General features: G+C 39.1%; 1 pseudogene; it reads right to left on the reverse strand.

Annotated features, from left to right (window-relative positions):
• Window positions 1-15,175: 15,175 nt before the first annotated feature.
• Window positions 15,176-15,490, reverse strand: LOC147003525 (protein kish-A pseudogene; annotated as a pseudogene).
• Window positions 15,491-24,363: the final 8,873 nt, after the last annotated feature.

The following is a 24,363-nucleotide window of genomic DNA, read 5'->3' on the forward strand; positions in this document are numbered from 1 at the left end:
GTTATATTGGAAATATTACTAGACCAGTCTAAGATTGAGTTACAATAACCTGTCACATTGAAGGAAAGAGAAGAATCATTATAACTCTTTCTTATGACTAATCTTTCTAAGTCAGATTCCATGGTCTCTAACGTTCTATGTTCCATAAGGTTAAAAAGCTTGAAGCAAGGCATCTTAGCCTGTCCAATCTGGGACAAAAGCAAACAAAGGTGGGTCAAAAACATATACCCAATTCAGCTTTCTTGTCACCACAGTCAGGGCACTAAGCGAACTTACAGGTCAGTTTGTCACACAAATCATTCTGACAGTTGTCATGCTTCTTCAGCATTCTGTGGAGAAAATCTAAGCTTCCCCCTTTCCTCAGTAGGGTAGCTGTTCAGGATCAATCCATATGCCAATAAGTAGATCATTTTCATCTCACCTAGAAATGATTATGTCTAGTTTTAAGATACTATAAGGCATTTATTAAGTTCCTTGACATCCAAATTTCAAAATTCTTAAATAAAAATATGATTTAAATAATGTGCAAATGGATATAATTCCTCCCCTTCTTTGTTTTTTAAGAAGCTATAGTTTAATACCTTGTTTTTGAGAATTATTAAATTGTTGACAAAACATCTCAAATACTTGACAGTTATAGTTAGTTTTAATATAACATGGGCAGTGATGTCACTTTCAGTTGTTTCCCTTGAAGAGAGGTTGTAACTAAAAAGCATGAAAAGTTATTAATAGTCACATTGCATAATTTAGTTATTTATTAATTAGAAATAAGAACATTCATTTGCAGCAATTGATTAAGTATTAGTCCTTGAGAATTAATACCATTATGTGGAAACAGGTAGAATCTGAGGACTTCAAGAACAAATTCTTTTCTTTACAATTTTATATGCACATTCTCTAAAGCCACATAAATATTATCTTCAGCCAATACTGTTTTGATTATGTAAAGAACAAGATTATTCTTATGTAAGGCCTGTAATCTGCCTGAGATATAAATCCAGCATGGCATTGCCTTAAGGCGTCATGTCCAGGCAATCCAGGACAAATTCTTCAATGTCCAAAAAAAAGTCTTCTTAAAAGAGCAGCATTTTTTTCTTATGAGTTATATATGCACAAACCATTGCAAATTTTAGAATTTATAGTATCTGAGGGATGAACAATTTTAAGCAATTGTAGCTCTGAAATATAATGTTGACTATTATTATACAAATTAAAGCTTGGTTATTCAACATTTTAAAACACCATCTACAGCACACATTTAATTATCTGTGCTAAAGCAGGAGGAAACTCAAAAGAATAAGCATGTGATCCAATTCACATATACTTTTCTCCCATAGAAGGGTTGTTTTTAAACACAGTAATTGGGATGCATGTAAGAATTTATAGACGGTAAATAAGCATGCATAAAAACAATCTTTAACTTATCTTTAGGATGATGATTATCAATTTTATTTAAAATGATGGTATGTAATAGGCCAAATATCAATATTCTGCAATAACCAAATTAATTGCTGTTTGGAACAAGGAACAGATACTTTGTCACTTTTTTAAGACACAATTTTTTGTTTTAGTTTTTTTTAATATATGAATTTATCTTACAATTCTTTATTAGGACCACAGCAGCCTTAATCGGATGTTAAAACTTTACTTTGAGGCAAAGAAAGATGATTTTACATTAATGTTTTCTCTTGCCAAAAAATTGCTGTGGGCACATTTAATAACCATAACTAAAATAAGCAGCTAATATTTAATTACCATTGACTATAATTGATAATTATAAAAGCTTCCTTTATCTTCTGCAAAGCCTTTTGTTCTTTACCAGTTAATTTGTGTCTCTCAAGATAACATCCGACAAAAGTTTAAGGCACTTTAAGAACTTAAGTTGAGGCCTTAGCCAATTACCATCTTCTGGAAGCTTTTGAAAATAAAATTTTGAAGCAAATCAAATTTTTGTTCTAGATTTTCTGTACCACAATTTTATAGTATAACTAAAACACTAAATATTAAAAAGATATTGCCTCTGAATCATTTCTGGAGCAACAGCTTCTCCCCAGAACTGTAAAGCTCATTGTGTGAGAGCAAATATTTGAAGTAAACTTCCCCTGAGAGGCATTAGCTAATGAAAAGCTTTCCACTTAGGAAACAATATTCAGTGAAAGTTTCAAACTCCTAGCTTCTTGTATTAAAGCAGAGACAATAAAAATTTTTCTTACATAATGTAAAGTTCTATTAACCATACCTAGAGGCAAAATTTTCCAGTGATTACCAGTTCACTAGAAGCAGTGATTACCAGTTCACTAGAAGTGGATTTTCCACTTGATGAATTTGAAGTGTCCATCTTCACACTTGATATATTTTGGTTGAAATTCTATTTTATTGGATAATAGGATGGCAACTCCTGCTTGTTTCCTGAGACCATTTCTTGGGAAAGCTTTTTTCATCCTTTTACTCTGAGATAGTGCCTGTCATTGTTATTGAGACGTGTTTCTTCTATACAACAAAATACTGGCTCTTGTTTTCATATCCATTCTTTTAGCTTATGTTTCTTTATAGGTTAGTTGAGTCCATTAATATTCAGACATATTAAAGAGAGATGACTGTTGGTTCCTGATATGTTTGTTTTTATGGATGGCTTTCTGTGCTTGTGGTTCTCTCCTTTTGGTGTGGTTGTCAAATGCTTAATATCTTCTCCTTTCTTTGGTGCAGGTGCCTTCCTTGTGTTGACGTTTTCCTTCTAGGATCCTCCATGGGGCTGGGCTGGTATATAGTATGATTTTGTCCTAGAATATTTTGATTTCTTCATATATCTTGATTGAGTGTTTTTTCTCCTCTAGTAGACTGAACTGGCATTTGTGTTCTCTTAGATTTTGCATGACCTCTGACCAGGCTCTTCTGGCTTTCATAGTCTCTACTGAGAAGTCTTGTGTAATTCTGATAGGTCTACCTTTCAATGTTCCTTGGCCCTTTTCCCTTGAATCTTTTAATATTGGTTTTTTTTCTGTGCTTTTTGTGTTGTGATTATTATATTAAAGGAGGATTTTCTTTTCCGGTCCCATTATTTGGTGTCCTATAGGGTTCCTGTAACTTTATGGCCAACTCTTTCTTTAGGTTTGGGAAGTTTTCTTCTATGATTTTGTTGAAAACTTTTTCAGGTCCAATAAGCTGGGAATCTTTGATTCTCTTCTATTCTGATTATTCCTCCGTTTGTTTGTTTGTTTTTCATTGTGTCCTGAATTTCTTGGATGCTTTGGGTTAGGAGTTTTTTATGTTTTGAATTTTCTTTGACTGTGCTGTCAATCTCTTCTATGGTATCTTCTACACCTGAGATTCTCTCTTCTTCTTTTTTATTTTTTAATTCATTTTTATTAGATATTTTCTTCATTTACATTTCAAATGCTATCACAAAAGTCCCCTTCAACCTCCCCCCATCCTGCTCCCCAACACACACACTACTGCTTCCTGGCCCTGTCATTCCCCTGTACTGGGGTATATGATCTTCATAAGACCAAGTGCCTCTCCTCCTATTGATGGCTGACTAGGCCTTCCTCTGATACTTATGCAACTAGAAACACAGTTCTGAGGGGCATTGGTTAGTTTAAATTGAAGATCCTCCTATATGGTTTCAGAACCCTTTAGTTACTTGGTTACTTTCTCTAGCTCCTTCTTGGGGGCCCTGAGTCCATACAATAGATGAATGTGAGCATCCATTTCTGTATTTGCCAGGCACTGGCATAGCCTCTTAAGAGATAGCTATATTAGGGTCCTGTCAGCTAGAGATTCTCTCATCTATCTCTTGTATCCTTTTTGATGATACTTACATCTGTAACTCCTGAACTCTTTCTTAGGTTTTCCATTACCAGGTTTGCCTCCATTTGTGTTTTCTTTATTATTTCTAATTCCACTTTTAGGTCCTGGATGACTTTATTCAATTCCTACTCCTGTTTATCTGTGAGTTTTTCTGTGTGTACGTTTCTTTCAGTGAGTTATTGTATCCTTCTTAAAGACTCTATTATTTTCACGAGACATGATTTTGTGTCACCTTTCTGATTTTTCAGGTCTGTTGTGTTCAGGGCTTGCTGTTGTGAGGGAACTGTGTTCTGATGATGCCTACGTATACTGGCTTCTGTTGGTGATTGTCTTGCATTTGCCTTTTGCCATCTGGATATCCCTGGTGTTTGTTGGTCTGGTGACTGTCTGGAGTGTGCCTCTTTTGTCCCTGGGATACTTCAGGTCTCCTGCACTCTTGGCTATAGCAGACCACCTTGTGTTGGCCTCCAACTTGGGAGCTCTTCACAGGGGTAGAGAAGCTGCTGATCTCTTGCACTGGATTCAGTAGAACTCCTGGGAGGCCTTAAGACTATTGGGTCTTCAATGGAGCATTCAAGATGTTGTACAACTTTTCTGAGTGTAGCCAATCCTCAACTACTCTGAGTGCAGTAGATCCTCAACTGGTCTGTGTGCATCAGGTTGTCTAGGATGGATCAGAAAATGGTGTCTTCACTGGAGTAGACCAGCCAAGAATCTGCCCCAGCAAAAAGGACTAGGCACCTAATTAATTTCTTTATTTCTTCTATGACCAATTTCTCACTAGGTAGAGAGTTGTTAAGTTTCCATGGGCATATAAGTTTTCTGTTTCTTGGTTGTTATGGAAGTCTAGCCTCAGTCCAAGGTGATCTGATAAAATATATGGGATTCTTTCAATCTTGTATTGTTTGAGGTTTGTTCTGTTACAGATTATATGGTCATTTTGGAGAAGGCACAATGAGGTCCTGAGAAATAATCTGAATATATCTATTCAATCCATTTGTTTCATAACCTCTCTTAGTTTCACTGTGTCTCTATTTAGTTTCTGTTTCAATGACCTATACATTAGTTAGAGTGGGATGGCACAATCTACCAATATTATTGTGTAGCCCTCCCCCTCTGCCCTCCAAGCCTGAAGCATGCCGAACCAGACCTTAATCTTACTGCACCTAAGGAGATTACCTAGGGTGGAGCCTTCTTCCCTAGATCACTCTATTGTTCAGCCACTGCCTCTGTTCTCCATCAAGACACTACTACCTGGTGAGAGGCTGCTGAGCTATTCCAGAGACTACACCCTGTCCTCCACATTTCACCTGAAGCTGGTTCCAGGCTGGAAGAATGGATTGGCGGAATGGGCATCACCCACCCACCCACCTCACCCCGCCCTGCCCCTGTTTATAGGCACATTTGCTATTAAACATTTGAGCTTTGATTAGTAACCTTGACTTAGCTACCTTTTTTTCTTGACCTCCTAGTTCCCCTCTCTTTTCAGCCCTGGCTTGCCAACCAGGTGAAACCAGGTCCATGTGAGCGGCGGGTCAACTTCCAACAGTCTGATGTCCGAACAGGGACCTGAGGAATGACAGAAAAACGCTGGAGGAACGCTGCTTGGTATGGAGCTCCACGGGAAGAAAAAGAAAAGGATCGTATTGGGCACCGAAACAACAGGTACACATGCTAGCCATGTTTTGTGTGAAATAAACACAAGCACACTGCACTTAGCCTCCAAGACGAAATTTGGATGGTTCGGGAAGATTAAAGAATTCCTAACACAGGAGCGCTGGACAGCCACCATAACTCCCAGGCAGGACTATAGAGCATAAATAAATTTTATGCCTCAGTCAAGCTTTTTTTTTAATATTAATAACAGGTGGCAAATTGTAAACCCCTACCCCAGCCTGAAGCAGGCTGATCCAGACCTTGACCTTGCTGCCACTAAGGAGATTACCTAGGGTGCAGCCTTCCTCCCTACATCACGCTATTGTTCAACCACTGCTGCTGTTCTTCAAGACACTGCTACCTCCTGAGAGGCCTCTGAGCTATTCTGGAGACTACACCCTATCAAGCATGTAGCTGGATCTCTCATGTCCCTTCTCACACCTGATCCTGAAACCCCCCCCCCAATCCACTCTATACAAAGTTACAAAGTTCCTTCACTCCATCTGCCTCCATGAATATTTTGTTCCCCCATCTAAGTGAGATTCAAATATCCTCACGTGGCCTTCCTTCTTGTTTTTCTACTTTAGAAGACACAATTTAAAAAAAAAAATAACCTAGAAGAAAATACAAAATGGGAATACATGGACTGATTCCTTCTGGATTCCATCCGTGCCAAAAACGCCTCCTGTGTCACAGCCCATGAAGTTGATCCTATGCAACATCACTCCATACCCAAATATGTCTGGGAGAGGGCTGAATGCCCAGGAGTGCCAAAATACCTGTGAACATTCATAAGATCACCCAATTCTGCTTAAATTCCTGGCCCAAGAGGGACCCACCCAGAATCATCAGGTCACAGAAACCAAGTAACAGCCAGGTACAGTATCCATCCAGGTTCTGTCTGCACCCAGAGCTGACCCTGTACCACAGCACTTCAAAAACAAATTCTTCCCAGAGAAAACTGGTCTTCCAGGAATACTGACACACAGGCATGCAGAAGGGAAAAGCCACAGTCAGAGACAGTAATACCAGCTGGCAACAGAGATAACCATATAGTGAGAGCAAAAGAAAGAACATATGCAACAGAAAATAAGGCTATTTGGCATCATCAGAACCCAGTACTCCCACCACAGCAAGCCCAAGGTATTCCAACATACTGGAAAAGCAAGACCCTGATTGAAAAATCACATCTCATGATGATGATAGAGGACTTTAAGAAGGACATAAATAACTCCACTAAAGAAATACAGGAGGGTACAGGTAAATAGGTAGAAGCACTTAAATAGGAAACACAAAAACTCCTTAAAGAATCATAGGAAAAAACAATCAAACAGGTGAAGTAACTTGCAAAAACCATCCATTATCTAAAAATAGGAAAGAGAAACAATACAGAAATCATAAAGGGAGACATCTCTGGAGAAAGAAAAACTTGGCAAGAGATCAGGAGTGAAAGATGCAAGCATCACCAATAGAATATAGATAAAAGAGAGAATCCCAAGTGCAGAAAATGTGATAGAAAACATTGACTCAACAGTCAAAGAAAATACAGAATGCAAAAAACCTCCTAAACCCAAACATTCAGGAAATCCAGAACACATTGAAAGAACAAACCTAAGGGTAATAGGTATAGAAGTGAGCAATGATTCCCAACTTAAAGGGCCAGTAAATATCTTCAACAAGATTATAGAAGAAAACTTCCCTAACCTAAAGAAATAGATGCCCAAGAACATATAGGAGACCTACAAAACCCCAAAGAGATTAGACCAGAAAATAAATTTCTCCTGACATATGACAGTCAAAACACCAAATGCAGAAAGCAAACAAACAATATTAAATGTCATATGAGGAAAAGGTAAAGTAACATATAAAGGCAGACCTATCAGAATTGAAACAGACATCTCAACAGAGACTATAAAAGCTAGAATATCCAGGGCACATGTTATAGTGACCCTAAGAGAACACAAATGACAGCACAGCTACTATACCCAGTAAAATTCCCAATTACAATAAATGGAGAAACTAAGATATCCCATGATGAATCCAAATTTACACAATATCTTTCCACAAAACAGGCCTGCAAAAGATAAGACCCAGCACTTTACTGCATACAAGAAATGTACCTTAGTATCAAAGACAGACACTACCTCAGAGAAAAGGCTGGAAAATCAATTTCGAAGCAAATTGTCCAAAGGAACAAATTGAAGCAGCCACTCTAATATTCTATTCTATTCTAATATTGAAGAAAATCAAATTTCAACCAAAAGTTACCAAAAACGGTAAGAAAGGACACTTCATAATGGTTAAAGGAAAAATCTACCAAGATGAACTCTCAATTCTGAAAATCTATGCTCCAAATACTAGGGTATCCACATTAATTTTTAAAAATATATTAAAGCTCAAAGCACATATTGCACATCACAAAACAATAGTCAGAGACTTCAATCCCGAACCATCATCAATGGACAGATCATGGAAATGGATACTAAACAGAGACACATTGAAACTAACAGAAGTAATGGACAAAATGGATTTGACATATCCAAATCTATAGAACATTTCATTCTAAAACAAATTGATGTACCTTCTTCTTGGCACCCTATGGTACCTTCTACAAAATTAACCATAGAACTAGTACAAAACAGGCCTCATAAGATATAAGAAGAATAAAACAATCCTATGTACCCTAATAAATCACCATGAACTAAGGCTGGTCTTCAATACAAACAAAGACAACAGAAAGCCCACATACACATGGACGCTGAACAATACCCTGCTCATCGATAATTGGACAAGGAAAAATAAAGAAAGAAATTAAATATTTTTTAGAATTTTATGAAAATAAAGACACAGCATACCCAAACTTTTGGAAAAAAAGAAAACAGTGCTAAGAGGAAAAGACATAACTCTGAGTGACTCCAAATGTCACTTCAGAGAGATTATACTAGGAGCTTAACAGCACACCTGAAACCTCTAGAACAAAAAGAAACAAATACACCCAAGAGGAGTAGAAAACAGGAAATAATTATCCTCAGGGTTGAAATCAACGAAATAGAAACAAAAGAAAATATGAAGAATCAACAACACCAAGATCTGGTTTTTTGAGGATGTCAGCAAGATAGATAATCCATTGGCCAGACTCACCAGAGAACACAGAAATACAATCCAAATGAACAAAATCAGAAATGAAAAAGGAGATATGACAACAGTGTCTTAGTCAGGGTTTCTATTCCTGCAAAAACATCATGACCAAGAAGCAAGTTGGGGAGGAAAGGGTTTATTTGGCTTACACTTCCATGCTGCTGTTCATCACCAAAGGAAGTCAGGACTGGAACTCAAACAGGTCAGAAAGCAGGAGCTGATGCAGAAGCCATGGAGGGATATTCTTTACTGGCTTGCCTCCTCTGGCTTGCTCAGCCTGCTCTCTTATAGAACCCAAGACTATCAGCCCAGAGATGGCACCACCCACAAGGGACATTTCCCCCTTGATCACTAATTCAGAAAATGCCTTACAGTTGGATCTCATGGAGGCATTTCCTCAACTGAAGCTCCTTTCTCTGTGATAACTCTAGCTGTGTCAAGCTGACACAAAACTAGCCAGTACAATTGACCCCTTGTCAACTTGACACACAAACACATCACTAGTAAGCCTCAACCCTTACATTCTTATTCATCCCAAGATCTATATAACTTTAAAAGTCCCACAGTCTTTACATATTCCTAAAATTTCAAACTCTTTAAAATATCCATCTCTTTTAAAATCCAAAGTCGTTTCACAATTAAAAGTCTCTTAACTGTGGGCTCCACTAAAACAGTTTCTTCCTTCAATAGGGAAAATATCAGGGCACAGTCACAGTCAAAGCAAAAATCAATCTCCAACCGTCCAATGTCTGGGACCCAACTCACGATCTTCTGGGCTCCTCCAAGGGCTTGGGTCACTTCTCCAGCCATGCCCTTTGTAGCACATGCATTGTCCTCTGGGCTCCAGATGCCTGTACTCCACTGCTGCTGCTGCTCTTGGTGGTCATCTCATGGTACTTACATCTCCAAAACACTGCATGACCCCTTCAGTCCTGGGCCTTCAATTGCAACTGAGGCTGCACCTTCACCAATGGCCTTCCATGGCCTCTCCCAGTGCTGAACCTCAGCTGCTCTGTGTGACCACTTCATGCCTTCAAATCCAGTACCACCTGGGTGACCCTTACATATTATCAAGTCCTGCTGCAGCAGGAGTACAACCTTGGCTATCTCTGGAACACAGCCTCTTTGTGCTTTCAGAAAACGCTTTCCAGATGATGTCACCTCAATGATGCTGGTCTCTTCTTAATCACCACTAATTTCTTAGCTCCAGCTAACCAGCATCAATAGTCCCAGTAATGCAAAGTTTTTGCTTTAGTAGTTCTAGTATCTTGTTAATCACAGCTGATTCTTCAGCCCCAGCTAACCAGAACTACAAAATCTTCACAATCAAAACAGCAATGGCCCTGAAAAGAGTCTTTAATTTTCCCTCTGAAATTTCACAAAACAGACCTCCATCTTCTGCACTGTTCTCAACATTAACTTCCAAGCTCCTACACAACATCTGACAGAGCTCTTAACAACGAATGGATCTTCAAGTCCAAAGTTCCAAAGTCGTTCCACAGTCCTCCCCAAAACATGGTCAGATTGTCACAGGAATACCCCACTCTGCTGGTACCAATTTGTCTTAGTCAGGGTTTCTATTCCTGCAAAAACCTCATGACCAAGAAGCAAGCTGTGATAACTCCAGCTGTGTCAAGTTGACACAAATCTAGCCAGTACAAACAGAAACTGAGGAAATTCAAAAAATTATCAGATTCTACTACAAAGGCCTATATTCCAAATAACTGGAAAATCTGGATGAAAAGGACAAGTTTCTGATAGATACCAAATGCCAAAGTTAAATCAGGATCAGATAAGCCATCTAAACAGTCCCATAACCCCCAAAGTAAATGAAGCTGTCATTAAAAGTCTCCCAACCAAAGAAAGCCCAGGAACAGATGGGAATAATGCAAAAATCAATGATGCCTTCAAAGAAGACCTAATACCATTACTCTTCAAACTATTCCACAAAATAGAAAAAGAAGGAAAACTACCCAATTTGCTCTTTGAAGGCAGAGTTACACTGATACAAAAATAACACAAACACCAACAAAGAAAGAGAACTTTATACCAATTTCCCTTATGAATATCGATGCAAAAATACTCAACAAATTTGTCGAACACTGAATCCAAGAACACATCAAAACGATCATGATAATTCACCATGATCAAGTAGGCTTCATCTCAAGAATTGAGGGATGGTTCATCATACAGAAATCCACCAATATAAAACACGACATAAACAAACTGAAGGAAAAATCCACATGATAATTTCGTTAGGTACTGTAAGACATTTGAAAATATTCAGCACCCCAACATGTTAAAAGACTTGGAAAAATGAGGAGTTCAAGGCCCATATCTAAATGTAATAAAGGGAATATACTGTAAACCAGTAGCAAACACCAAACTATATGGAGAGCAACTGGAAGCTGTCCAACTAAAATGAGGGATTAGTCAAGGCTGTCCACACTCTCAATATCTATTAAATATAGTATTTGAACTTCTATCAAGAGTATTAGATAACAAATGGGATTCAATGGGATATGAAATTGGAAATGAAGAAGTCACTATTTGCAGATGATAATATATTTAAGTGACCACAAAAATTCGACCAGAGAAATCCTTTAGCTTATAAACATCTTCCGCAAAGTGGCCATATATAAATTTAACTCAAGCAAATTAGTAGCCTTCTGATACTCAAAGGATAAAGGGCTGAGAAAGAAATTAAGAAAATTACTCTCTTTAGAAACAATATAAAATATCTTAGTATGAGTCTAACCAAACAAGTGAAAGATCTATAGGACAAGTATTTCAAGTCTCTGAAGAAAGAAACTGAAGAAGACCTCAGAAAATTGAAGGATCTCCCATGATAGTGTATTGTCAGTATTAATATAGAAAAATGGCCATCTTTCTTAAAAGCAATATGCACAATCAAGGAATCCACATCAAAATTCCAACTCAATTCTTCACAGAGTTAGAAAGACCAATTCTCAAATTGATTTGGAATAACAAAAATGCAGAATACTTAAAACTATTCTCAACAATAAAAGGACTTCTGGGGAATCACCATCCCTGACCTTAAGCTGTACTACAAAGCAATAGTGATAAAAAAAAAACTGAATGGTTTTTGCACCATTGCTGACAGGCACTTAGATCAATGGACTAGAATAGAAGACCCAGAAATGAACCCACTCACTTGTGGACACTTGATCTTTGACAAAGGAACTAAAACATACTAGTGGGGGTAAAAAGCTTTTTCAACGAATGATGCTAGTTCAACTAGCAATCAACAAGTAGAAGAATGAAAATTTATTCATTTTTATCCCCATGTATAAAGCACAATTCCAAGTGGATCAAGGACCTCCATATAAAACCAGAGACACTGAATCGGATAAAAAAGAAACTGAGTGAAAATATCAAATATCTGGGTACAGGAGAAAATTTCCTGAGCATGACGCAAATGCCTAGTGCTCTAAGATCAATAATAGACAAAGGGGACCTCATACAATTGCAAAGATTCAGTAAGTAAAGGACACTGTCAATAGGACAAAACCCCAACCAACAGATTGTTGAAAGATCTTTACCAACCCTACATCCAATAGAGGACTAATATATATATATAAAGAACTCAAAAAGTTAGACTCCAGTGAACCAAATAACCCTATTTTAAAAGGGGGAACTGAGCTAAACAGAGAATTCTCCCCTGTGGAAACACAAATGGCTGAGAAGCTCCTAAAGAAATGTTCAACATCCATAGTCATCAGGGAAATGCAATTCAAAACAACCCTGAGATTCTACCGCACATCAAAATGCCTAAGATCAAAAACTCTGGAGGTAGCAGATGCTGGCTAGGATGTGGAGAAAGTGGAACATTCCTCCATTGCTAGAGGAATTGCCAGCTGGTACAACCACTCTGGAAATCAGTCTGGTGGTTTTACTCAGAAAATTAGGCATACTACTCCTTGAAAACCCAACTATACCACTCCTGCATGTATGCCCAGAAGATGCTCCAACATGTAATAAGGACACATGCTTCACTATGTTCATAGCAGCCATATGTATATATATATATATATATATATATATATATATATATATATATATATATATATGTATATATAATAGTCAGAACCTGGAAACAACCAGATGTCCCTCAACAGAGGAATAGATAAAGAAAATGGGGAACATTTACATAATGGAATACTAACCAGCCATTAACAACAGTGACTTCATGAAATTCACAGTAAAATAGATGGAACATGAAAATACCATCCTGAATGAGGTAACTGAGTCTCAAAAGAACACACACCATATATACTTACTGGTTAGTGGATATTAAACATCCCATATACATTCACCATACACTACACAATTGTGAATGCTGTGAAGTGTTTGCTGACAGAAGCTTGATATGGTTGTCTCCTGAGAGGTTCTGCCAGAGACTGGTAAATACAGAGGCAAATTCTTGCAGCCAACCACTGGACTGAGCATTGGGTCCGCAATGGTGGAGCTAGAGAAAGGACTGAAGTATCTGATTGGGTTTGCAGACTCATAGAGAGAACTGCAACTGGCCAGACCCTGGCGCTCCCAGTAACTGGACTACAAACCAAAGTGTACACATGAATGGCTCTTCCCACATATGTGATAAATGAAGATCTTGTTGTCATCAGTGGGAGGAAATGCCCTTGGACCTGAGGCTGTTTGGTGCCCCAGTGTAGGTGAATGCCAGGGCTGGAAGTCGTGAGTATGTGGGTGAGGGAACACCCTCAAGGACGCAAGGGGAGGAGGAATTGGATAGGGGGTTCCAAAGGGGAAATCTGGAAGGAAAAACACTTGTAATGAAAAAAAAGAAAATATTTAATAAAAAATTAAAGATGGGAAGGCACATGCACATACCACTCACAGATTGGCTGAGTCAATATTATGAAAATGAGTAAATTATCAAAGGAAATCTACAGATGCAATTTTTAAATTTCATTCCTTAAAAGAAATAATGCACTTTAAATTTACTTTACTTTCATGTGTGTGAGTGTTGGCATAAATGATTGTGTACCTCATACATACTTGGTGCCTATAGAAGCCAGAATAGATCATAGAATTCCATGGAACTATAGTTACAGATTGCTGTAAGTGACACATGGGAGAAAAGAATGGTACCTGGATCCTCTAGAAGAACAATTGCTTTTAACCACTGAGCCATATTGTGCCTCCCTTATTTCAGGGTCTCTTTGTAAAATGAAAAATCTTGTCCAACAAGATATGCTTATGCGTTGAATTCTATGAAATACAGATTCCCAATGGTCTAATCTCTTGATTTTTTCTCCTATCATAATCAGACCTGGTACTTCAAAGGAGACCAATTTGTTAGAAAGAAACTCAAAATAATGCTCTATTTTCATCTAATTTATTCTGTAGTGTTAATGTCCATAATTTTCTCCAAAATGATATCTGGTGGAATATCAAAATAATGGGTCTGGTCTAATATTTATCCATAAAAAAAGCACTTAGGTATTGAGGACTGTTGTTTCCTAAAATTAGTACTGAAGACATTTTGAAAAGGTAGATGGAAATTTTATACATTAGAAGCTTCCTAAAAATAAATAAAAATTACTTAAATTCTGTTATGATATATGGGGCACACAATGCTCCAACTAGAAATCATACACTACCAAGAAAAATCTCCATTACCAAGAACTGATAACATCTTGTGAGTTGTTGGATAAATAGGTCTAATATGACCCCTTAAACATTACAGGCTATTGTCAATGCTATTTATTGTTTACATCAATAACATGATGGTAAGGTCCTATTTCTGATGACATGAGGTAATTTCTCTCATTAAACATGGAGAAATTGAGCTGGTGTTCAACCAGATGCTTCAGCTTTTTTGGGCAGAATATAAACTAGATTTAAAATGCTGCATTAAAAACAACACAAATACCACACTTGGATACCTGCAATGAATGTTCTATTTGGAAGACAACAATATAGAGCAAAAAGAATGCACAATGCTTGCTCACTCACCGCTCTACTTGCTGGTATTCATTATAAAGTATTCTTCATCATAGAGTATTAGTTTTATCCTTGTGAATAGAAGCCCAAATCTTGTGCTAATTAAAGAAAATCAGAGTTTTGTTTAAAATATGTAAATACCTGCATTAAACTACATAATTTGCCTAGAATAGAGGTACTCTGGATAGCAATCAAAAGGATTTAAGTATGAACGGAAACCTTAAGAGCAATAACAACAAAAATAGAACAATTTTTTTTCAAGAAAAAATAGACCAATTTACCAATTGCTACAAGGTGTCATTATGTGAAGATACTTTTTTGAAGGCCTAGTCACAGGTGCCTGTGGAATTTGCCACTGGGATTCTACTTCATGCCTGGAGAACCTGACACAACAGAATGACATTTGCAGTGTGGAATATTGGAGTAAGAGACCTGAGGTTGATGGCTTCAATCACTTTCCTGTGTATTAAACGGTTACATTATAATTATTCATACACCTCCTTGGTCCAATAGTAAAAAAAAAAAAAAAAAAAAAAAAAAAAAAAACAGAGAACAGCATCTCAAAATTTATCTCATTCCCAGTTCAATTCCAAGGCTTAACCATTTTTTTGCCATTATTTTCGGGAGGCAAGTCCTTGTTTACAATCTGATGGCATTCACAGTGTAATAGTTTCCAAAGATACTGTATGAAGAGGATGCTGAAGGCCATCACTATGAACCATATGGCCACATAAGGACTCTTGCATTTTCCAATTCAGGCACACTTCCAAAGTATTACCAATAGTCCAGTTTTATTTCTGTCCAGGATTCTGTGTGCCAGAGATCAGATATAAGCACACATACATATAAGCATCAAAATTACAGTCAATAGACTCTGAAAATTGAAAATGGCAGGCATTGTGAGGTGGGTGCTGGTCAAGTCAGATCATCATTCTGGACCAGGGCAAAAGAGAATGCCCAGATGCTTCATCTATACTGCTTGTCATTAATAGTTCTAGAAGGTACTGTACACACTATAGGAGAATCTCACATAACAATGAACCCTGTGACCTGCAACAGTGACTTATCTTCAAGAAATATTGGTGCATTAACCATAAGTGTTATGGGAATGACCAACAACTGTTTGATTGAATTTAAATCCAATGTCATGAGATGGAACCCACACCTGACACTGGTAATGAAGCCAAGACCCTTATCCTAAATAGTTTCCACTAAATCAACATAGCAATAAAATGACTCCTAATGAGATATCTCTAAACCCATAGATCAGTGCATTGCTAAAACCTAATCACACAGGCTTTTATTTTTTTTAGTAGATGGTAACTAAAACACAGATTCACAACTGAAAATACCCATACAGTGAAAAATTGAAGCATCCAAGTCCTAAAGAGGATATCTCCATCAAACCTATCCTGAGGTTCAAGCATCTATGAAGGATATAGAAAGAATTTTAAAAGGCAGAAGTGTGGTGCATCTTCCCCGCCAGATGAGAGTCAGCCTCCAGGGAGAGCTCTGACCTAGGGACACAATTGAGAGCGACATCTTGTATCACAGGTCTCTCACAGATCAGCACCTGCAGGAGAGCCTGCAGTCCACAGAAGCAATGGGGTCCCTTTTGGCCTTCATCTTCATCCAGGAAGTGTAGCTGAGCTCCAGACCTCTGTGTGCATTCCCTGCAAGAGGACAGCTTGTCTGAAGAGAGTGCTCTGACCACTGGGATTTGGGAGAGAGTTGGACTCCCAGGAATGCTGACAGAGGCTAACAGAACCACAGGAGGAATAAGCTCCAACCAGAGACAGCTAGAACATCTAACAACAGAGACTACCAGATGGAGAAAAGCAAAGGTAGGAATCTTACTAACAGAAAACAAGACCACTCACCATCATCAGAACCCAGTAGTCCCAACACTGTGAGTCCTGGATACACCAACACATCCAAAAAGCAAGATTCAGTTTTAAAAATTTATCTCATGATGCTGGTAGAAGATTTTAAAACAGGCATTAATAACTCACTTAAAGAAATACAGGAGAATACTGCTAAACAGGTGGAAGTCCTCAAAGAGGAAGCACAAAAATCCCTTAAAGAATTACAGAAAAAAACATTGCTATACCAGTAGAAGTCCTTAAAGAGAAAGCACAAAGATCCCTTAAAGAATTAAAGGAAAACACAACCAAACAGGTGATGTAATTGAACAAAACCATCCATGATCTAAAATGGAAGTATATACAATAAAGAAAACCCAAAGGGAGACAACTCTGTAATAGAAATCCTGGGAAAGAAATCAGAAACAATGGAAAGAAGCATCTGCAACAGAATGAGAACAAAGAGAGAATGTCAGGTGCAGAAGATTCCACAGAAAATATAGACACAACAACCAAAGAAAATGCAAAATGCAAAAAGATCTTAACTCAAAACATCCAGGAAATCCAGGACACAATGAGAAGACCAAAGCTATGGGTAATAGGTATAGATGAGAATAAAGGTTTTCAATGTACAGGGCTGGTAGTTATCTTCAACCAAATTATAGAAGAAAATTTACTTAACCTAAAGAAGGAGATGCCCATGAACATAAAAGATGTCTACAGAACTCCAAATAGACTAGACCATAAAACAAATTCCTTCTGAGCACAACGTGGAACAACCACAGAATGTAAACATGCAGGAGCATGTCACCCAGGTACCAGCGCACAGGAAGGTGCCTCAGCGGGGCTGGATGAGGAAGGGCCGGGATCACACCCAGACCAACAGCCTTACATCACAGTGTGAAAAGATTTGACATGATCCCCACCCCAGTGGGTCCGACCATTCCTCCCACCCATTAGGCCCAGCTCCCGTATCCTGGCTGTCCAAGAGAGTGCTGCAAAGAAGCATCCGAAGCTGCAGCATATAGAAGATGGTGAGCACAGCACTCCACCAGTACCCACCTCTAAGATCTACCCAGCTCAAATGGATGAGACTACCTCAGTGATTTAACAATTCACCCACCTTGTTTGATGAAGCTCTACATCAAGATCTTGCCTCCTTTCGGGCCAACAATCCCCAGGTCACTCTCTTACAATATGTAGATGACCTTTTGGTGGCCACAGAAACACATGAGGAGTGTGAATATGGGCCTCAGAAAATCTTGGCCAAGTTAGGTGAGTTGGGGTACCGGGCTTTGGCTAAGAAGGCACAGTTATGCTGGACTGAGGTGACCTACCTGGGGTATGCCCTGAAGAATGGGCAACGATGGCTGACAGAAGCTAGGAAGTAGACAGTGACACAGATCCCGACCCCAACCACCCCTTGCCAGGTAAGAGAATTCCTGGGAACTGCGGGATTCTGTAGACTCTAGATCCCAGGGTTCGCTACTTTAGCAGCCCCATTATACCCCTTAACAAAAGAAAAAGGAAAGTTCATTTGGGCTAAGGAACATCAATTGGCTTTTGAAACTCACAAAAAGGCACTGCTACAGGCCTCTGCCCTAGCACTGCCTGATTTAAACAAGCCTTTCAACCTATACATCGATGATAGAAATGGAATAGCCAGAGAGGTCCTCACTCAAACCCTAGGACCCTGGAAGCACCCAGTAGCCTATCTGTCAAAGAAGCTGGACCCTGTGGCCAGCGGATGGCCCTCCTGCCTCTGGGCAATAGCAACTATGGCTGTACTGGTGAAAGATGCTGATAAACTAACTATGGGCCAGAATGTGACTGTGGTGTCCCAGCACTCCCTTGAGAGCATGATTCGGCAGCCACCAGACCAATGAATGACTAATGTTGAGATGACCCACTACCAGAGCTTGTTATTGACTGACCATCGAGTGACTTTCGCTCCTCCTGCCACTCTTAATCCTGCCACCCTACTGCCTGAAGCTGACGAGACCCCCGTACATTAGTGTGAGGAGATACTGACAGAGAAAACTGGGACTCAGCCAAACCTAGCCAATCGACCTTGGCCTGGAACAGTAGCCTGGTTCACCAATGGAAGCAGTTTCTTTCGTGGTAGAGGCCCGGCTGAAGTTTCTTGAAATCGTGAGGAAAGAAATCTGGGAGCAGTTGATAGAAACCTATGCCATTGACTTACAGGTTCCACATCAGTTTGAAGTGGGAGACTCAATCCTGGTGAGGAGGCACTGAGTGGGGAACCTCGAACCTCAGTGGAAAGGACCCAACCTGGTACTATTGACTACACCACTGCACTTAAAGTAGGAGTCTCATCTTGGTTTCATGCCTCACAAGTCAAGAGGGCTCCCCCTGAGGCTAATCGTGATGACTGACTGGACTCTGAAAAAGACTATAAATCCTCTTAAGTTGCACTTGTGTAGCAAGAGAGACTTGGAACCGAGACTTCAACCCTCATACTCCAATTCAACAAACTTGGGAAGTGCTTAATGAGGAGGTGGACATTTTATGGTCGACCACCTCTGTACAACCCCCATGGACCTGGTGGCCTGACCTCACACCTGATATCTGTAAGTTAGTATCAGGGTCACTTACCTGGGACCTCCCTGACCATACCAACCTTCATAAACCACCACCTGATAAACAGTGTTTCCCGAGCAGGATAGGGAGCATGTTTGGATGCTCAGGACAGTTCTACGGAGCCAATCTTTGGTCTGCAGAATTTTATATTTGCCCTGGTCAAGGCCAACCACGAAAGCTTCGGCCTCAGTGTAGAGGGGCACTGGACTTTTACTGTGCTGCATGGGGTCCTGAGACCACAGGTGAAGCATATTGGAATCCTACCTCTACCTGGGACCTGATCAAAGTAAAAAGGGGCAGTAGCTATGACCGGCCAAACCAAGGTGAGAGAGATAATTCTAAATACCTTGAGAGTGGGTGTGCCTGGTTCAACAGCCCTAATGGACCTTGTAAAGATAACTATTGCAACCCCATATGTATAAAGTTTACTGACCAGGGGAAATGAGAACGACAGAGCTGGCTTGAGGGAAATAATTGGGGTTTGCGATTGGACGCAGTAGGGAAAGACTCTGGATTAGTTTTCAAAATCAAATTAACTGTGGAGTGTCCATCCCCAGTGCCCATATGACCTAACAAGGTCCTTCCGGAACAGGGCCTCCCTGCCAAACCCAAACCCCCAGCTCTGATATTTGAGAAACCCCTCAAGGTCGTCACCCCCTAAGATCCCCTGTCCACAATCCCCTCAGATCTCTGGATTGGACAGAGACTGTTCAATCTGATTAGCGGAGCCTTTTATGCCCTTAACACTCGGATCTGGATGGTACTACTGACTGCTGGCTATGCCTATCCTCAGGCTCTTCCTACTATGAAGGGATTGCCTTTAATGGAGATTTTAATAAAAACCAGTAGTCATGCTTCCTGCTCATAGGGAACAGGAAAGAAATTAACCCTGACTGAAGTGTCAGGAAGGAGCCCTGGTCTCTGCATAGGGATACCTCCCCCTTCCCACCAACACTTTATGTGGCCAGACTCATCCTGTGTCCAAGGCAAATACCAACTATGACCTTGTGCCATATCCAGTCAGTTGGTGGTCCTGTAACACAGGGCTCACCCCATGTGTATCAACTAGTGTTTTTGACCCCTCTCGTGATTTCTGTGTTATGGTTCAACTCCTACCTCGCGTGTATTATTATCCTGCTTCCCACCTAGAAGATGAGTATACCACTAAGAGATTGAAAAGAGAACCAGTCTCCCTTACCCTAGCTATGTTGATGGGGGTGGGTCTTATGGTAGGAGTAGGAATGGGCGTAACAGCCTTGATTGAGGGTAGGCAAGTAATCCAATCCTTAAGAGAAGCTATAAATGAAGATTTAAGCATGCTAGAAAAATCTATTGACGCATTAGAAAAATCCTTGACCTCCCTGTCGGAAGTAGTATTACAAAACAGAAGAGGTTTAGATTTATTGTTTTTAAAAGAAGGTGGACTATGTGCAGCCTTAAAAGAAGAATGCTGCTTCTATGCAGACAACATGGGAATAGTCAGATATTCTATGTAGAAACTGAGGGAAAGACTAGAAAGGAGAAAGCAAGGTCAAGAAGCTCAACAGAGATGGTTCAAGTTGTGGTACTCTTAAATCTCCACAGATGACCACTTTACTTTCCGCTTTATCTAGACCAATTCTTACTATATGTTTGGTTTTGATCTTTGGCCCCTGCTTAATAAATAAGGGAATTGCTTTTGTTAAGAGTAGAGTGAATGCAGTGCAGCTTATTGTGCTCCAACACCAATACCAACATATAGTAGAGATAGTAGAAGAATATGATTTTACCTCCCACATGAGGATACAGACCTTTAAAATTCTAAGATTAGAATTATTTAGTAAAAGAAGAAGGGAATGAAAGAAAGAAAATTAAATTCACGGCCCATGATTCATACGTTTCATGATGACTAGTCAGAAGGTTTACAGACCTAAGGCAGAGAGCATAGCAGAACAGGCCCAGTCATGACCAGACAGGCTGGCACAAAGGCTGTTAAGTCATTCCAGGAACTGACTGGCTATAAAGATAAGAGAGGCATGCAAGGACCATCTCTGGACAAGCACAGTTGAGTAATGGGCCACCTAGCCTGGTCTCCTGATATGGTTTGAAATTTAACCAGATGCTCTGCCCATAATGATAAGCACCCTCCCTTTAGAGTTGCTGTTGTCCCGACCCGCACGTACTGCTTGCTGATGCTTAAACTGTTCAATTGTGTGTAACCGCACCAATTTCTCCTATCCCCTGACTTTTTTTCTATATAAACCCCTAACTTTTGAGCCTCAGGGTCGATTCCTCTGTCTCTTGCGTGAGACACATGTCAGCCTGGAGCTCCATCATTAAACTACCTCTTGTGTTTATATCAAAAGAAAAAAAAAAAGAAAAAAAAAGAAATTCCTTCCAACACATAATAATCAGAACATCAAATGCACTAAACAAAGATCGAATATTAAAAGCAGTAAGGGAAAAAGGTCAAGTGACTTATAAAGGCAGACCTATTAGAATTACACCAGACTTCTAACCAGAAACAATGAAAGCCAGAAGATCCTGGACAGATGTTATACAGACCCTAAGAGAACACAAATTCCAGCCCAGGCTACTATACCCAGAAAAACTCTCAGTTACCATGGAAGGAGATACCAAAGTATTCCATGAAAAAAAAAACCAAAACAAATTCACACAATATCTTTTCATGAATCCGGCCCTTAAAAGGATAACAAAGAAAAAACACGCCAATATAGGAGGGATATTAAGCCCTAGAAAAAGCAAAAAAGTAATTCTTCAACAAACCTAAAATATGATAGCTGCAAGAACAGAATTCCAAATTAACAACAAACATAACAGGAAGCAATAAAGACTTTTCCTTAATATCTCTTAATATCAATGGACTCAATTCCCCAATAAAAAGACATAGACTAAAAGACTTGCCATGTAAACAAGACCCAACTTTTTGCTACATAAAGGAGACCCAACTCAGGCATAAAGGCAGACACTGCCTCAGAGTAAAAGGCTAGAATACAATTTCCAAGCAAATGGTCCGAAGAAACAAGCTGGAGTAGCCATTATAATATCGAATAAAATTGACTTCCAACCCAAAGTTATCATAAACGACAAGGAGGGCACTTCATACTCATCAAAGGTAAAATCTTCCAAGATGAACTCTCACTTCTGAATATCTATGCTCCAAATGCAAGGGCAGCCACAATCATTAAGGAAACTATAATAAAGATCAAAGCACATATTGCAACACACACAATAATAGTGGGAGAGTTCAACACCCAAGAGATCATGGAAAGAGAAACTAAACAGAAACACATGGAAACTAAGAGAAGTTATGAAACAAATGGGTTTAACAGATATCTACAGAAAATTTGATCATAAAACAAAAGAATATACCTCCTTTACAGCATCTCATGGTAAATTCTCCAAAACTGACCATATAGCTGGTCAAAAATATTGAAATTATCCCTTGCATCCTATCAAACCACTACAGACTAAGGATGACCTTCAATAACAACATTCAATTCAAGCCAATATTCACATAGAAGCAGAACAACTCTACTCAAGGATAACTTGGTCAAGGAAGAAATAGAGAAAGAAATAAAAGACTTCTTGGAGGTTTCTTAGATATTTTCTTCATTTACATTTCAATTAGTATCATGAAAGTCAACTATACAGTCCCCCTGATGTGATCCTCAATACACCTAATCCAAATTCCTTGCCCTGGCATTCCCATGTACCTGGACATATGATCTTCGCAAGACCAAGGGCTTCTCCTACCACTAATGGCAGATTAGGCCATCCTCTACTATATGTGCAACTAGAGACACAGCTCTAGGAGGTACTGGTTAGTTCACATTGTTGTTCCTCCTATAGGGTAGCATACCCCTTTAGCTCCTTGGCTACTTTCTCTAGCTCCTTCATTAGGGGCCCTGTGTTCCATCCAATAGATGAAGGTGAGCATCCACTTCTGTATTTGCCAGGCATTGGCATAGCCTCACAAGAGACACCTATATCAGGGTCCAGTCAGCAAAATCTTTCTGACCTATCCAATAGTGTCTGGGTTTGGTGGTTGTTTATTGGATTGAATCCCCTTGTGAGACAGTCTCTGGATGGTCCTTACTTCTGTCTCAGCTCTGAACTTTGTTTGAGTAACTCCTTACATGAATATTTTGTTGGCCAACCTAAGAAGGAAGGAAGCATACAAACTTCGGTCTTCTTCTTCTAGAGTTTCATCTGTTTTGTGAATTATATCTTGGCTATTCTAAGTTTCTGGGCTAATATCCACTTATCAGTGAATGCATATTATGTGTGTTCTTTTGTGATTGGGTTACTTCACTCATGTAGTCTCTCTGGCAAGGATCCACAATGGACAAAAATGTAGATAATAACAGAAAGGTACACAACCCCAACTGATATATCTGAAATAAATCCCTACAACCTAAGAGGCTCACAGAAAATGTCACAGAAGAGGGTACAGAGTTCCCCCAAATACCAAGGTTCCTGTTGATACAATATGTCTCTCCATGACACAACAGGAAAATAGACACATGAAATTTTAACAGTGTAGTTACCCAAACAAACCAGCATAATGGTACTAGTAGGTATACTAAAGAGGCCAGGAGAAATTCTATATATTTTTACCTTATAAGAAGAAATACTTCATATCAATTTTTGCTAAAATATGGAGAATAGGCTGTGTCTGAAGATGAAATCTCCCATTGATTTTTCTAATCTCAACTGCACACCTCAGGATACATCTTGTAAACCTTAAGTGCATGAACTCAGTAGGTTGACTATATATGTGTGCATATATAAATAGCAACAAATATTAAAGAGATCAAAAATATGGGAAAAGGAGGGAAGGCTTTGAGGGGAAGAAGATGGGCAGTTAATGAACTATGAGTTTCTCAAAAGCAACCACTATTAAAAAAAAAAAAAGAAATTCCATGGAAAGGTTCTGTATGATCTCTGTAATTTTTCTGCATATTCAAAATCATTCTGAAAGCTAAATTATATTACTAGACATTTTAAATTAACTTGCATTTCTATGTCCTATTATGTCTTCATGAGTCACCGATTTGGGGTCATGAAATTGGTCTCACAAATTCTGCAGAATGTTATTTATACAACTTTAAAATTGCTCAATATAGTAACCTTTGGCTGTAGGTGACAATTTTTATTTCTCCCCATCAGTAAATATTTCAAAACACATAAAAGAATGTTAATGATTTTTTACTTGCACTATAAATCTTACCTCTCAGAATTTGTTATAAGTTGAATAGGTGTCCTGGGCTGGAATCCTAACATCACCTAGAAGGAGCTATTCATG

The sequence above is a fragment of the Mus caroli genome, unplaced genomic scaffold (assembly GCF_978045245.1).
Source record: "Mus caroli unplaced genomic scaffold, Mus_caroli_1 scaffold_8, whole genome shotgun sequence".
NCBI classification, from domain to species: domain Eukaryota; kingdom Metazoa; phylum Chordata; class Mammalia; order Rodentia; family Muridae; genus Mus; species Mus caroli.